This window comes from Molossus molossus, unplaced genomic scaffold (genome assembly GCF_014108415.1).
Source record: "Molossus molossus isolate mMolMol1 unplaced genomic scaffold, mMolMol1.p scaffold_m16_p_12, whole genome shotgun sequence".
Taxonomy (NCBI): domain Eukaryota; kingdom Metazoa; phylum Chordata; class Mammalia; order Chiroptera; family Molossidae; genus Molossus; species Molossus molossus.
This window is the reverse complement of record NW_023425347.1, coordinates 36,122,778-36,139,075: the sequence shown is the minus strand read 5'-3', so window position 1 is coordinate 36,139,075 and position 16,298 is coordinate 36,122,778.

The following is a 16,298-nucleotide window of genomic DNA, read 5'->3' as shown; positions in this document are numbered from 1 at the left end:
TATGTGGACTACATTTTGAGCACTGAGGCTTTATATTTCTTGAAATAGCTTCTTGCTCACATTTTTTTTTTCCATTATGGAAAATTTTATTAATTCCATCTTCCAAATTAAATTTCTGCCTGCTATTGTTCAGTCCACTGTTAAATTTATAGTTAGATGATTATAATTTTTTTATTTTTAAAAACTTATAGCAACCTTTTTCTATATTACAAATACAGTATGTTCTTGAAATTTTGAGAATGCTAATTAGAAAGTTTTAATGTTCTTTTTTATTTCTTCCATTGTCACTATCTCTTTTGTGGTCAATTTTGTTTATTCACTCTTGTCTTTCTTTTTATTTTACCCAGTGTCTCTTAAATGTCTGCTAATTCTTGGTTGATCACTGATATTTGAGTATAGGGCTATGTTGATTAATTTAGATGGTTGGTATGAGTATCCTTTTAGGTCAAATGGACCATTTTAACCGAAGGTCACTGTACTGAATTGGAGGGCTGCCTCCAGGCTCTGTGTCAAAGGATGAACCTTTTTGACAAGTGGCTTTCTATTAAGAGGCTTGGGGTACCATAACTGCCAAATGAGCCAACTGCTCCCTATCAGAGAAAAAAGAGAAGTGACCTAGTCCAGCTGTTCTAACGGGGGGTCTTCCAGTTACAAACCCTTATTGCTGCCCTTGAAAGACTTCTATCTGTACCTGTTTGGAATCTCTCCAGAGATCTTTTAAGAGTGATCCCTACCTCTGCTACTATTTTTTCTGTATTTTGTATTTTGTGTGTATTTTGGGTTGTGATTTACTCTGCTGGAGTTTATCTAACAAGATAGTCCAATCTGCTGCCTCTCTTCTCAGACTTCATCAAACTTTCTGTCCCACTAATGTCATCCCCATTTCTTCTCCCTTTTTTTGGTTTGTTTCAAGTGCTGCCATAGATTTATTTAATTTTATATGTGTTGTCATTTTAATTGGAATTTTGAATGGAAAGAAGACAATGTAGTTCCTATCACCTTGAACTAAGAAACTATATAGCTATCTTAGATTTGCTCCAAATGCTCACCTGAACCTGTTAATATTTCATCTGCCTGTTCACAAACAGATGGACCTAATTGCAAATAGACAAATTCCCATACAAGTTCCCTAGACCTTGCTAATTATTCTTCATGGATCAAGTAGGATTTAACAGTGTTAAGGGCTTTGGATGATTCTAAATTGTTCCCCGAGCCTTTTGGCAGTTTTATGTGTGCATAGTAGTACATGACCATAAAACAAAGTAACTATAGAGAGGTGCCTAAACTAAAAAGACTAAGATAAAGTTAAAGTTAAAGCAGAATTTGAACTAGCCTACAATTTACTTTGGAGTGTTACATATTTTATGTTAGTTGAGCTTGACCAACTCTACCTTGGATTCGCCAAGAAAATAATTGATGTAATCACAGAGCCAAGAATGATAACATGTGAAGATCTGTGGAGGATTGGCAGGACCCCAGATCACTGGGAAAAATCCAACAGAGTACCTATTTTTAAAAGGCAATAAAAAGTTGTTTGAAAATTAATGACCTTTTATAGAGCGAAAAAGCAGTGCATACTGATTACCTTGACCCAAATAAGTTTTAGACAGTCTTATATTGTAATGGCAATAATGAGTAGAGGAAAAATGTATTCATATATTATACCAATATAATATATTAAGTATCATAAATTGGATAAACTTTTTTTGACATAAAAATATTGAATTTTTATTTATTGCTATCATTTTATTAGAATTTAAATTCATCACTTATCAAGCATTGAAATAATTCAAGACATCTGGATTTTAGCCACATTTCCCCATTTTTGCTCACATATATGTTGTCATTTAGATGTTCCCAGTAAGGTCAGGAAAAGATGGTGTGGGCAGGACCAGAGGGAGGGTGAGTGTGTGAGAGAGTGAGCGAGTGTGTGAGAGAGTGTGAGTGGATGTGAAGGTGGATGACCAAACTCCTGCAGTGCAGAGATGCTGAGCAGAAGGTTCCAGTGCTGTGGATGAAAGCAGCCGGCTACCACGGTAAGCGGCCCTTCAGGGCGCTTCTCCCTGCGCTGCGGGGAGGTCCTACCATTTTGGAAGATCCTGGGTCTCCCTGGGAGGAGGCAGTGGGAGCGGCTAGGGCCCAGCAACCTGAGCCCACCAGCGCACCTGGCACCATCAGACCAGTGGACACTCTGTGTCAACACAAACCAGTGCACAGTAGTGGAGCTCCCAAGGTGCCAGTTGTAGAAGCCTTGGAGAGCCCGGAGCCCAGCACCATCCCCCATAGTATATCAGAGTGGAGATATACCCCCAGCAACAGAGGCCGGACAGCAGACATCCATCCCCAGGCAACAGAAGCACAGACCAGCAGCTGACACCCATCCCCTAAAACCAGAGCCAACGCTGAGCAGGAGTTGAGCCCCAAGGGGCAATAGCACCCCCCAGCCACCAGAGGTGGGACCTGGGGCTCCAGAGAGGCCTGTGCTGTCCAGTAGTCCACAAGAGCAGTGGGAAGCAGAGCCCCAGAGAGACTATGTGATCCAGCTGCCAGCCTGCAGGACCTGCAGAGTATGGGGGCACCAGAGAGGCCTGTGCAACTCAGCAGGGACTGTGCCGTCCAATTACCCACAGGACCTGTGGTGTGCTGAAGCACCAGAGAGGCCTGTGCGACCCAGCACCCATAACAAAGGCATAGAGCCGGGTCCCCAAAGGGACTGTGCGATCCAGTTACCCACGAGACCTGCAGGGTGTGGGGGCACCAGAGAGTCCTGTGTGACCCACCTGCACACAAGATAGGCATAGAGGATGTGAAAATGGAGGTGGAGTGAATAGAAGCTACACAGACAATCTCCCAGGACCAAACAGGAATTACAACTAAAATAAAGACAAATCCTCAAAAAAAAAGCAACAGAGAAGCAGCAGGACAGGACCATATAACCAGGGACACTGGTAGGATCTGAGGAGGTGCTAGAGGGTGGCCCACGGAGAGCAGCAGTCATAGCTGTGAGCAGCGCCCTTGGGGAATAAAGACCAAGCCCGCTCCATGGCAAAGAGGGCTGGGAAAAAGTGCTAAAGTAGCCACAGCCACTCACCTGGGGGCTACGGCAGAGGGAGGGTAGTCTGGGCTGGAACTCTGTGGGGACACCGGGGATTTGGAGGGTACACAGAGTTTTTGCTGAGTTGTGGCCACAAAGGACAAAAATGGGCAAGGGTTAGAGAATATATTTGAAGAAATAGTGACAGAAAGCTTTCCTAACTTGGTGAAGGAAGAAGGCATTCATGTTCAAGCAGCACAGAGAGCCCCAAGTAAGAAGAACCCAAACAGGCCCACATCAAGACACATAATAATTAAAATGCCAAAAATTAAAGACAAAGAGAGAATCCTAAAGGCAGCAAGAGATAAGCAACAGGTTACCTGCAAAGGAACCCCCATAAGACTATCAGTTGACTTCTTAACTGAAACACTACAGGCCAGAAGGGAATGGCATGAAGTAATTAAAGTAATGAAAAACAAGGATCTGAATCCAAGACTACCCTCTCCAACAAGGCAATCATTCAAAATAGAAGGTCAAATAAAGAGCTCCCCCAAATTAAAAAAAAAAAAAAAAAAAGGCTAAGGGATTATATTAACACCAAACCAGCACTGCAAGAAATGTTAAAAGGACTGGTGTAATTAGTAGAAGAAATAGGAAGAAAAATAGAACCATGCTAAACAAAAATGGCAATAAATAAGTACATATCAATTATCACTTTAAATGTGAATAGTTTGAATGCTCTGATGAAAAGACACAGAGTAGGTGACTGGATAAGAAAGCATGACTCACATATATGTTGTTTACAAGAGACATACCTCACAACAAAAGACTCACATAGGTTGAAAGTGAAGAGATGGAAAAAAATCTTTCAAGCAAGCGGAAAGCAAGAAAAAGCTGGGGTAGCAATACTCATATCTGATAAATAGATTTCAAAATGAAGACTGTAACTAGAGACAAAGAAGGCCACTACATAATATTGAAAGGATCTATCCAACAGGAAGATATCACCTTGGAAACATATGCACCCAATATAGGAGCACCAACATATATTAAAAATCTTCTGGAGGACTTCAAAGGAGAAATCAACAGTAATACAATCATAGCAGGGGACTTCAACACCCCGCTGACATCACTGGATAGATTATCTAGACAAAAAATTAACAAGGAAACACAGACGCTAAGTGTCGCACTAGATCAAATGGATTGCATAGATATCTACAGAGAATTACACCCCAAAACTGTAGAATCCACATTCTTCTCAAGTACACATGGGACATTCTCAAAGACAGACCACATGTTAGGGCACAAACTCAGTCTCTACAAGTTCAAGAAGATTGAAATCATATCAAGCATGTTCTCAGATCACAATGGCATGAAACTAGAAATCAATTGCAACAAGAATATGCAAAGACATTGGAACACATGGAGGCTAAATAGCATGTTATTGAACAATGAATGGGTTACCGAGGAGATCAAGAAAGAAATAAAAAACTTCCTGGAAACCAATGAAAATGAACACACAACAACACAAATCTATGGGATGCAGCGAAAGCAGCTCTGAGAAAGAAGTTCATAGCACTAGAGACCTACCTCAAGAAGCAAGAAAATTTCTAATTGACTATCTAACCTCACAACTTAAAGAACTAGAGAGCAAACAAAAAGAAAACCCCAGAGCAAGTATAACGAAGGAAATGGTAAAGATCAGAGCAGAAATAAATGACATGGAGACCAAAAAAAAAAAAAAAAAAAAAACAATTTAAAAGACCAATGAAACAAAGAGCTGGTTCTTTGAAAAGATAAACAAGATTGATGGAGCCTTTGCTAGACTCATCAAAAAACAAAGAGAGAGAACCCAAATACACAAAATCAGAAATGAAAGAGGAGAAATAATAACTGACACCACAGAAATACAAAGGATCGTTAACAAATATTATGAACAATGATATGGCAACAAATTCAACAATCTAAGTGAAATGAACAAATTTCTAGAAACACATAGTCTTCCAAAACTGAATCAGGAAGAGATAGAAAATTTGAACAGACCAATAACAACAAAATAAATTGAAGATGTAATCAAGACTCTCCCAGCAAACAAAAGCCCAGGCCCGAACGGCTTCACGGGGGAATTTTACTGAACATTCAAAGAAGAAATAATACCCATTCTCCTCAAACTATTTCAAAAAAGTCAAGAAGAAGGAAGACTTCCAAACTTGTTTTATGAGGCCAGCATAATTCTAATTTCAAAACCAGAAAAAGACATAACAAAGAAAGAAAACTACAGGTTAATATCCCTGATGAACATAGATGCAAAAATCTCGGGAAAAAAAAATACTAGCAAATAATATCCAGCAATACATCAAAAAATTATTCACCATGACCAAGTGGGATTCATCCCAGTGATACAAGGCTGGTACAATATTTGCAAATCAATAAATGTGATACACTACATAAACAAAATGAAAGATGAAAATCATATGATCATATCAATAGATGCTGAAAAAGCATTTGACAAAACCCAGCACCCATTTCTGATAAAAATGCTCAGAAATCTGTGAATAGAGGGATCATATCTCGACATAATAAAGGCCATATATAAAAGACTTACAGCTAACATCATACTCAATGAGCAAAAACTAAAAACATTTCCCTTAAGAAAAGGAACAAGACAATGATGCCCACTTTCACCACTTTTATTTAACATAGTACTGGAAGTCTTAGCCACTGCAATCAGACAGGAAGAAAAAATAAAAGGGATCCAAATTGGAAAGGAATAAGTGAAACTGTCATTATTTGCAGATGACATGATACTATATGTAGAAAACCCCAAAGACGCCATCAAAAATTTACGAGATTTAATAAATGAATTTGGAAAAGTAGCAGGATACAAAATTAATGTCAAGAAATCAACAGCATTCTTATACACCAATGATGAAGTTACAGAAAGAGAAACTAAAAAAACAATCCCGTTTACCATTGTAGCAAAAATATTGAGATACCTAGGAATAAACTTAACCAAAGAAAAAAGGACCTATTCACAGAAAACTACAGGCCATTGAAAAAAGAAATAGAGGAAGATATAAAAAAGTGGAAGTACATACCTTGTTCATGGATTGGAAGAATTAACATCATTAAAATATCCACACTACCCAAAGCAATCTATAGATTCAATGCAATCCCCATCAAAATACCAACAAAATACTTCACAGAACTAGAACAAATACTTCAAAAGTTCATATGGAACCAAAAAGACCCCAAATAGCCACAGCATTCTTGAAAAAAAAAGAAAAAAGTAGGAGGGATCACATGACCAGATTTCAGGTTTTACGACAAAGCCACTGTAATCAAAACAGCCTGGTACTGGCACAAAAACAGGCAGATAGATCAATGGAACAGAATAGAGAACCCAGAAATGGACCCAAGACAAGATGCTCAATTAATATTTGACAAAGGGGGCAAGAGCATACAATGGAGTAAAGACAGCCTCTTTAATAAATGGTGTTGGGAAAATTGGATAGCTACATGCTGTTCAAAAAAATGAAACTAGACCATCAATTTACAGCATACACAAGAATAAACTCAATATGGATAAAAGACTTAAATGTGACTCACGAGTCCATAAAAATCCTAGAAGAAAATGTAGGCAACAAAATTTCAAACATCATATGCAGCAGAATTTTTACTGATACATCACTTAAGGCAACAGAAACAAAAGAGAAAATGAACACATGGGACTACATCAAACTGAAAAGCTTCTGCATAGCAAAAGAAACAACCACCAAAATGGAAAGGCAACCCACTCTATGGGAGAGCATAATTACCAATGATACATTAGACAAGGGGTTAATTTCCAATATATAGGGAGTGCTCATACAGCTCAACAAAAGGAATACAAAGAACCCAATTAAAAAATGGGCAGAGGAGCTGAATAGACACTCTCCAAACAGGACATACAAATGGCCAGGAGACATATGAGATGCAAATTAAAACAACAATGAGGTATCACCTCACTCCTGTCAGAATGGCCGCCATCAACAAATCATCAAACAACAAGTGTTGGCAAGGGTGTGGAGAAAAGGGGACTCTAGTACACTGCTGGGGGGAATGCAGACTGGTGCAGCCACTATGGAAAACACTATGGTGTTACCTCAAATAATTAAAAATTGATCTGCCATTTGACCCAGTGATCTCACTTCTAGGAATATACCCTAAGAAGCCTGAAACACCAATTAGAAAGAATATGTACTTCCATGTTCATAGCAGCACTATTTACAATAGCTAAGATCTGGAAACAGCCCAAATGTGCATCAGTAGACAAATGGATAAAAAAGCAGTGGTACATATATATACACAATGGAGTACTATGCAGCTGTAAGAAAGAAAGATCTCTTATCCTTTGAGATGACATGGAGGGACCTGGAGAGTATTATCCTAAACAAAACAAGCCAAGCAGAGAAAGACAAATGTCACACAATCTCCCTTATATATGGAATATAATGAACATAACAGTCTGAGGAATGGGCTAGTCCCAGAGACGTGGAAGTGGGTACAGACTGACAATCTCCAGAAGAGGGGGTGGTGGGGGAGAAATAAACCACAGAACTTATATGCATGTATGCATGAACAATGGACATGGACAACAAAGCTGGGGACAGGGTGGGGAGGGTAGGGAAGGGGCGTATCAGTGGGGGGAAAAGGAGAAACATCTGTAACAAAAATAAATTGATTAAATAAAAAAAATAGATGTTTCCAGTAACACAGATGTATGATATTAAATTGAAAATATTAATTTTATTCATTAATAAATGAAAATCTATTATTTATTTATTTATGTTTAATGTGCATAAGGCACTTCATCAGTCATTATAGGTAATAAAGTATATAGAATGGACACAGTCCCTGACTTTGAGTCCTTGATTTCAACATAAGACAGGATGTAAAAAAGGTATATCCATAATGACAATGCAAGGTGGTATGAGTCAGAAAATAATGTGCTCAATGATCATGGAAGAGTCTATAAAAGGTTCGTATGTGAGTCAGGCCTCAGACAGGGCTTATTATGTGGTAGAGGTGCTCAATATTTGCAGACTGTTGAATGGCACTTTGAAGGATGAAGTTTAGGGGAAGATTTTACTCATTATTTTATTCATTCACCCAACACATATTTGAATGCATACTAGATACCAGGCACTCTCCCCGAAACTGAGATGTTATTTATTATGTCAGGTGTGGACCTTTCTTTAAATATATTCTCATTGTGTTAGAGTCTTAAATAAGAATCAAATTTCAGGGTTGGCAAGGCCCTTTAAACATCATGAGATCCACCTGGTCTTTAGTTCTATCTAGAATAATAGTAGCTCCTAGAGACTGCATTCTTCACTCCATTTTCATAAAATTTATCAAAACAGCAATAGGAGAAAACCACAAATATGACCTGGTGCTCTCTTTCACCTGCTTCCAGACCCGTCGCTAACCACCACAAGTGAGGAATTAAAGGATCAGCTCTACATGAAGATATAAATTGACAATTAGTCTGGATAAGACTTTCTTTTGATATTAGGTCCTAGCAACTAGTGTGGCAGGATCTGCGTAAGTAAGTTTTATTTATTTATTTAATCTTTCTTTCTTTGATTAATTTATTTTTGTTACAGATATTTCTCCTTTTTCCCCCATTAACACCCTCCTCCTGATTCTGCTCCCTTCCCCCCAGCATTGTTGTCTATGTCCATGGTTATGTATACGTGCATATAAGTTCTTTGGTTTATCTCATCCCTCCCCCACTGTCTCCCTCTTCTGAGGTTTGTCAGTCTGTACCCTACTTCTATGTCTCTGGGTCTATTTTTTTCATCAGCTTGTTTTGTCTATTATATTCCACAAATAAATGAGATCATGTAATATTTGTCTTTCTCTGATTGGCTCGTTTTGCTTAGGATAATACTCTCCAGGTCCCTTCATATCATCTCAAAGGATAAGAGATTTTTGTTTCTTATAGCTGCATAGTATTCCATTGTGTATATGTACCACAGCTTTTTTACCACTCATCTATTGATGGACACTTGGACTGTTTTCAGATCTTAGTGATTGTAAATAGTGCTGCTATGAACATAGGAGTGCATATATTCTTTCTGATTGGTGTTTCAGGCTTCTTAGAGTATATTCCTAGAAGTGGGATCACTGGGTCAAATGGCAGTTCAATTTTTAATTTGTTGAGGTAACACCATTTTGTTTTTCATAGTGGCTGCACCAATCTACATTCCCACCAGCAGTGTACTAGGGTCCCCTTTTCTCCACAGCCTCACCAGCACTTGTTGTTTGATGATTTATTGATGGCAGCCATTCTGACAGGTGTGACGTGATACCTCATAGTTGTTTTAATTTGCATCTCTCTGGTGACTAGTGACACTGAGCATTTTTCCATATGTCTATTGGCCATTTGTATGTACTTTTTGGAGAGGTGTCTATTTAGGTCCTGTGTAAATAAGTTTTAAAAGAATCATCTGTCACTTTGAATTTGAAAAATATTAATAAGTACCCATTACATAGCCCAAGATGATCTTAAGACAATGATGAGACTATCATCCATCTGCTCTAGCCATTTCCTGGCTGGGAATGAGAATGGCTGGCTGAATATGAGCAGGTCTCACTGCATCAGGATGACTCAAGCACCACAGACATTTGGAGAAAGGGTTAATGCCTCTGGAAGAATTGGGATAAAGTCACCTCTGGTTTTGAGACTCTCTTTATGACAGCTCATGTAGCCACAGTTTCTGATGTTGAGCTGGGAATGAACACTCGAATTTCTTTTTGCCATCAACATTTGTAAAAGAAGAAGAAAAAGAATCTTAGATGCCTCAAAACAAGGCTTATCTAACAAAAATTATTTCATAGAAATAAATGCTCACTTCTAGACAGAAAACATGCCACATTTTACATTTGTCCAGTACATCTTTAAAACAGCAAAATATGTGACAATTGAAAAATGATTAACAAGTAGGAAAATGCAGATTGAAACACTCCTCTGTGGAGCATCGTACAGGAGGGGTGGATGTATTTGAAGGTCCAGGTTGAAATATGTGTCTTGCCTTTCAGAATAATTGTGTTAGTTATTCTGTGGACAATTGTTGAGGAAAAAACACCAAAAGGCGGTAACCACTTGGCTTCATTTCTTTTCCTTTGCATTGAGCGACACAATGAATCTTCCAGTTACTGTGTTCATTCTGTGGCCGGTACCTCTCTCCTTTGGCAGAGAGCTGGTTCTGATGTGACCCTAGCCCGGTGCTCCCCTTCCACCTGCACCCCCAGAAGGTTATTCCTTTCCCTACTCCAACATCCAGAAAAGAGAAGCTCATTGCTTATGCTGCAATTTTGATAACCTAACTGGCAGAACAGTTATTCAAATTTTAAGCTTCTGAATGCAGCAAGATCAACCTGGCCTAGCCACATAAATAATTTTGACACGATAAGTATGCGAGAGTGATGATCACCGATAAGTGAAGCAATTACCTTGCTTTTTTGGATTATATTAAATGAAGATTCTGATAGAGTAATGAAAAGAGACAAAGCAGACAAAAAGTCGGCTGCAGAGCTTTTGGGCACTATGTTATCTCTATTATACCATATTGAAATAGAGAAGCTATCACCAATCATGCATTTTTATGTAACTTCTGGCTTCTAACAGTGAACAATGAATAAATTGTCACAAGACAGTAACTGATAAATTGGGATTGGCAGTGCTTTTTAAAAAGCATAAATAAACTTACTAGTCACCTTTTTCTTTCTCAAAGCAGTTTTTAGGGGACTCTGGGGGGAATCCATGGTAACTTACATTCCCTTGTATTTCCTACCTATGCGCCAGTCCGTTCCCTGCCACTGGTCTTTGTTGAGAGATCAATTGAAGGAATCAAGACTATGTTTTGGCATTACCACCAAATTCCACCAATCCGTGGTTCTCTGGATTCAGAATGTGGCTTGACTGTGTGGAACTCACAACAACATCAAGTTTGTTTACAAAGTTTACTTTTGGGAAAGCAAGTTTTGCAAATAAGGGTAAGTATAAAATATGGACAATTGGTTCCATAAGCTGAGGGTTGTTTAACAACCTACGGATGCTTTAATGACGGTCCGGTCCTATATGTGCAGATTGTATAGAAACAATATTCCCCTTGTTGCAGGCAGCAGCAACAGGCACTTTTAGCATCATAAACCCCTTAAATTAGAGAGGCCCTTCGGTGTGAGCAAGTGAGATTTTCGAATGCGAACTGCTCCAACTCAGTATCCTGGCAAAGTGTGTTCACCCAGCAGTTAGCAGGTTTAACGATGACTTGTTTATTTATTCATGTTTTCTTTTTCAACTGGTCTGTGGTATGAAAGGGTATGATTTAGGAGTGAATAAAATTCAGTTCCTTTCACAGTTACAGCTTGGGCCACCGGAGCTATTTATGTTAACACACCAGCACCGTGGTGCAGAGGGGGGCTTGAACCTGGAGCTGAAAGTACAGCATTCGAGGCCAGTACCTCACTCACGGGGTGACACTGGGAAAGGCAGTTTTACTCCACGTGTTTCAGCTGTGAAAAAGGAGTTGTATGGTTGTGAACAAAAAAGGGGTATGTAATAAGCCTGAGACGCCCAGGGGGCCACATGGCAGAGCTAATGAGCTCAGTGACCCAATGTGACCACACAGGATGGTTTGATCACAAATTCTTAATGGGACAAGCCATAGCCAGTAGTCACACCCCAGACCTATAGCTTCCTGAGCTAAGGTCACTCTGCCTTAAGTGAGCCCTGTCGGTGGTTCATATGCATCTAGGACAGCATCCCTTTGAAATAACAGAGTAATTTTCTTTCTAGACCCCTTGAAGGCACAACCACAGGTACCAGAGCACAAGACCACCAGAGTAAGGGATCACAGATCCCCTCATTGCTGTCTTGTCCCCCCACATCTCTGTGTGCAGTAAATGTTCATTATTAGTTGTCCTGTACCTACCAAAGTAAAAGAAGTAAATGTGTGTTTTTTCATGTCTGTTTTTATCCAATCTTAGAGATATCCCTGCTTTGCTTTCTCCCGCCTTCTTAGTATACCACCGATAGATTTCATGTACCTTCCTTACCAATTTTTTTTTTTTTTGATACTAAATGCAGAAAGGAACTGCAACGTTGTCATTCTCCAGAGCTTTTCCTCAAGCTATTGATACCTGGCTCCTGGGCAGGTCCTAAAAAATATGGTCCAAACGAACTGTTGTAAAACTCTTCTGTAGGTTTGGATGTTGTTTTGTCCACAGTTTAAAGGAGCGCATGCTAATGAAAATGCTCTAAATGACTAGGCACAGTATGAATGTTAGTGAGTATCGATCTGGCTGGTGGATGCCCTTAAGGTTCAGAGCACGGACCAGGCCCAGTGCTGCCATCGGTTTGATCAAGATTGGAGTTTCAGGCCGACCACTTGCAGCGGCAGAGTCTGCTGACTTAGTCCCACAGCCAGAGTGTGGGAATAAGCACCATTCGTCTCCTGCTCCTACAAACAGGATCATTTGTTTCCTCCCTTGTTAAAAATGCAAAAGCAAACCATTCACATGGCCACTTTTCAAAATGAAAAGGCCAATAAAGTTATTAAAAGCAAATCACATTTGATTAAATTATTATCACTATGGTGTTTAAAATAACATTTGTTCTGTTTATCAAGTTCCAGTCTTACTGCATCAGTAAAGAATTTGCCTTTAAAGACCAGAAATACAACAACACAGAAATGAAGCCCAGTGTGCGCGCTGAAGCCGGGTCTTGGGTTGTTTTTCGCAAGGTTTTTACCACAAGCCCGCACTGCTCAGAGCTCAGACGTCCAGCACAATGTTAAGGAGGACAGTTGGGTTGAGAGAATCACAGGACGTGGGGGAGAGAAGGAAGGAGGAGAAAAGGAAATGCTGATGTTGCTAACCCCAAAGCAAGGGCTGGTTTTACCTTTGCTTGGGGGTCGTTTCACTTTAATGACACATTAACCCAGCTGACTTCACATAACTGTGTGTCATGTGGTCTTCCTGAATGTATACTTTCTTCCCTACAACAAAAAAGATTGGTAATAGGTGTTACTTGAAATAATGGCAAAGAAAGTTTGGCAATTTGTACACGGCTAACATCAGCCTTCACCCTAAATTTTAGAAATCAGCACTCCTCAAGTATGTTATAATGAGCTTGACCATGACTGGTCATAACTGGGGGAGCAGGTATCCATCCAATGAGGACCGGATATGTGCCTAGGTTGATTGTGATGATTGGTCAGGGTCAGGAAGGCCGCCAGGAGTTCCCAAAACACTCCCCCTACCCACACCATTTTGACCACCAGAGTACCCTGAATGCCTCTTCCAGAACTCCCTGGCACCCAACAACTAAAATTAATGACTAAAAATTAATGGAGACTCCAGGTGTCTCCATATATCCATTTGGATTAGTCAGGACCTATGTCCCCCTGGTTATTAGGTGTTTGATTATCATAGATGTCTATTTAGTATTACAAAGTCAAGTAAAAAGAATAGAGAGCTATATTTCAGCCCATGGAAATGAACATACATCTGTCACCCTTAAAAGATGTAAGATAAGCTAATGGAGTTCAAGCAGAAATATAGGGACATTTACTACTTCAAGCTATGTATTCTATTTATGCTTTTATAATTTACTTTGAATATATTAAATAAGAATTCATAAGCTTGCTACTTCGGATGGCTGCTATACTCATGGAGAAATCCCGAGGCATAGCATTTTGGCACCCACTGACAAAGGTCCTTGAACTAGCCAAACATCTTGTGAATTTCTTACGGTATTATACCTTTGACAACCAGCCTGAAAAATATGGGGTAAATAGAAAAAAATGGAGCTTGACTCGCCATGCCCTTTAGAAGTACACTGACATGTTTATAAGACCTGCAAAAAACCATGCCAGGCCTACATATGTCCCAGGACCAAAATATACTTTCCATAAAACCTAGAAAGTAGTCAATATATTCTGGGATTCCAAGTAGTAATGTTACTTACTTATTGTATCTTTTTTGAGCACTTTACTTTGGAAGAGGAATAAAAATGGGGGCTTCGGAAGAGATGGCAACTCGGGATTTGGCCACAATCAAATAAGTGCATCTTGAAGTTTGAGCTTGTGGCCTTCAGCAGCCCAGCAGACGCCACTGGATCACAGCCTCACTGAGTTCACCGCCATCGGCTTTGTCACATGGCAATGGGAGCTGTAGCGATGCTTGTGTGGGTAGGGCATAGGAGTTAGAGGGGCAGACATCCTCCTTCTCACACTAAAGAGGGTTTAAGGTCCATCTTCCTTCTCCCTAGTGCCTAGCAACATAGTGGACATTTAGAAAATATTTGTTGAAAAAAATAAATGTACTTAGAGAAGAAATGTCAAGTCCTTTTTTTCATACTTTATGCTGATTCTTCTTCGAATGACTTTCTTTTTATTTTCTCTATGCCAACTCCTTCCTATTCTTCATTTATTTATTCATCAATTATTTACTGAGTGCTTACTATAAGCCAGAAACCATGTCAGGCACTGGGATCCAGCCCTGAACAAGACTTGGCTCAAAGGTCACTACCTCTGAGAAGCTTTCCCTGAGTCTCTTAAGCAGAAGTTGCCACACATCTAGGTCCCATACTATCTCTGCTGTTATAATATTTATTACATTGCATTCTAATTAGCTGTGTCTAATTCTTCCCTCACTCTAAACTGTAATTTCTTGGAAGAGATGATTAGATTTCGATTATTATTGTATTCTCACAGCCATCAAAGCAAATTGATTGCAAAAATGACCATGATTCTTCGTACTTCCCTGTAGCCATGGCCTTTGCCATTTGACCTAGTGTCTCCTCCCGTCAAGAAGTAGATCTTATTTCCCAACTCCTGCAATCTGGGCTGGACTTGTGACTTGCTCTGGCCAATTGAATATGGCAGAAGTGATAGTTCTGAACCTACATCTCAAAAAAGAACAAGTCTGACCCAGCCTGGTGGATGATGAGGGACCCATGGCTTGATCACCTTTGTCTCCCCAGCTAACGGTCAAATGCAAAATATGTGAGGAAGGCTATGCTACACCAACAGACCTCAGCCAACTCAGCAGCTGAACACAAACAAGTGGGTGTGCCCTGTTAAGGCAGGCTGAGCCTGGCCCAGATCAGCCAACTATTCAACTGATCCATTAAAGTCATGAAAAATTATAAATATTGTTTGAAGCCAGCAAGTTTTGGTGTGATATGTTATATAGCAGTAGCTAACTGCTACATTGACATTATTTATTTCAATTTGTGTTTTCTGCTTGCACTTAAACAACAACAACAAAAGGTTGTCTGTATATTTGACTAGGAAGCTTAGCATTTTGTTCGGGGGAAAGCAGTCAATTTCTGACTTTCTGAAGTTACCTGCTGCCAGTCTTGGCCCTAGTAAAGATGACGGTCTGACTGAATGTTAGAACTGAAAAGGCTATGATGGTTATCTTACCTATACTCCCCCAATTTTTTAAAAAAATATGTTTGTATTGATTTTTTTTAAAGAGAGCTAGAAACATTGATGTAAGAGAGAAACATGGATCGACTGCCTTCTGCACATCCCCTACTGGGGATTGAACCCAAAACCCAGGCATGTGCCCTGACTGAGAATTGAACCCGAACCTCTCAGTTCATGGGAGGACATTCAATCCACTGAACCACACTGGCCAGGTGACTCTTCCAATTTCTTTAAAAGGAAACTGAGCCAAGAGAAGTGGTGTAACCTAACCTTTTACGGTGTGCAGAGTCAATCACAGTCTTTTTTGATATGGTACCAGGAGAGAATCATGTGTCTCCACAGCTACAACACATTTCTTACCTCCCAACCCAGCTTTGATAACTAAAGTCTTTCATTTATCTTCTTCTTCTTAAAGGTACAGTTGGCACAAAACGTTCATAAACATAGTCAAACTTAATGAGGAATGCTATAAGCATCCAAGAACAAGATTATCTAATTGCTTCATTACTAAAGAAATGCAGTATGTGTATTTTCTTCTGCCCCATTTATAATGTTTTTGGACCCTCACTGCAGCCTAAACTGATGCCAAGAGTTCCCCAACAGACAACTGTGTGTTCCTGCACAGCCCTTCAGCTTGAAGCTTATTAGTCTTACAAAAGAACACCAATTCCTCAACTGACCGCATGACTATTAAACTCTGACTTGAAGGCTATGATCACTCCTGAGGTTTGTTTGCTAGAGGGATTTCATTTGCTGCTGTATCATATAATTCTTGGATG